Consider the following 1,610-nt stretch of genomic DNA (forward strand, 5'->3'; position numbering starts at 1 on the left):
CAATCCCCAATTTTCAATTCTAATCAAATGCACTATGGAAAGGATTTGACCATAAATTAATCGAGCTTTCAAACTTTTTCAATTTGATATTTGAGTGTGAGAGGAGAGGGAAATTTGTTTCTTTTTTTTTCCATTCCAGATGACTAAAAATCATCATATGTCACAGGTATAGTTGGTATCGACCCGACTTTATGCTTATAGTTAGGGATTATACGAAGGGGTAGAATAGAAGTTGTCCTCGGGAGAGATGGCCGAGTGGTTAATGGCTCTGGTCTTGAAAACCGGTATAGATAAAAAAAACTATCGAGGGTTCGAATCCCTCTCTCTCCTTTTGTTTTTCAACAATTGCATTTATCGGTCCAAGAATCAGGAATAAACTTATGTAATAGAGTTGATCTACTAAGCTATTGAGCAGTGGTGTAGCATCAGATCCTAAAGATGTGAAGTACTCGAGCCAGAGAGTACTCTCCAAAAATTCTATGTGGAACTGAGATAGTTACCTTGCAAAAAGACTTTGATTTGGACAATCAATCTGAAGTATAGAAAGAGATATACTTCATCTTTTTGAGGGTAGGAGAAAAGATAGAACCTGATCATTGAATTGATTAGAAGTTAAATCAGAAACTCATGTCATTGACTTGTTTTGGTCCTTTGGTTAATATGAACTCCCAATGAATCATCTCCAATTATTTGGAAATTTTGGTAGAGGACTAAATAATAGTGGATTGAGATGTATGAGGTAGGAAACTCTCAAGTACGGTTCTGAGGGAAGAAAAATTTTCCAAGTTTACCTATCCCGACCGAGGAGAACAGGCCATTCAATAGGGAGATCCTGAAATTGCGGAGGCTTGGTTCGATCAAGCTACTGAGTATTGGGAACAAGCTATAGCACTTGCTTTGGGCAATTACATCGAAGCACAAAATTGGTTAAAGATTACAGGATGCTTTGGAGAATGAGAGTTTCTATTATTTGGAAATCGTTTTCATTATTGAATATCTAACTCGAAATCAATGGGATTTTTCCAGAATATTCCCAAAAATTAGATTCTATTTTGTCGACATATTATAGGAGTATATTTACAATATAAAAAGAATACCTTTTCTGATTCTGGATTGTTGATGGATCTTCTTAATAGGGGTAAAATCCATCCGGAGATGTTTTTCATTAATGATCCATGAATAACGACTTATAATGGATGGCCTTTTATATGGGACATATGGAGGAGTATCAATAGATGGATAAATTATATATATATATATATATATATATATATATATATATATATATATATATATATATATATATATACAGATATATTTATTTATCCATCTAGAAACGGTGTAATAATCACCGTTGCTTTTAAAATTACAAAAAAAAAGGCTTTTTTGCATGATAAAAGCCCACAGTCCATTGAGCACCTCAAAGATATGTCATAATAAAAGTGAACACCTGCCTCAGATTAACTCCCGTATCATAGTCGCTCCAGTCATAAACTAGAAAATAAAGGGAGAAACGAGTTGAGATATATCTCTCATAAGTTCACTAATTGCTATTGGCAGGTTTCTTATTATTTAAGTCCCATTTGAAAAGGGGAGAATTCAATGACCAT

At 33.9% G+C, this 1,610-nt stretch overlaps 1 non-coding gene across 1 annotated transcript; it reads left to right on the forward strand.

Annotated features, from left to right (window-relative positions):
- Nucleotides 1-241: 241 nt before the first annotated feature.
- On the forward strand, nucleotides 242-330 carry TRNAS-UGA (transfer RNA serine (anticodon UGA)). Its single transcript has one exon. It is a non-coding gene; the product is annotated as a tRNA-Ser (tRNA).
- Nucleotides 331-1,610: the final 1,280 nt, after the last annotated feature.

Source organism: Pinus tabuliformis, chromosome 2_1 (genome assembly GCF_031772625.1).
Source record: "Pinus tabuliformis cultivar Carrire ecotype Pingquan chromosome 2_1, CPIR1, whole genome shotgun sequence".
NCBI classification, from domain to species: domain Eukaryota; kingdom Viridiplantae; phylum Streptophyta; class Pinopsida; order Pinales; family Pinaceae; genus Pinus; species Pinus tabuliformis.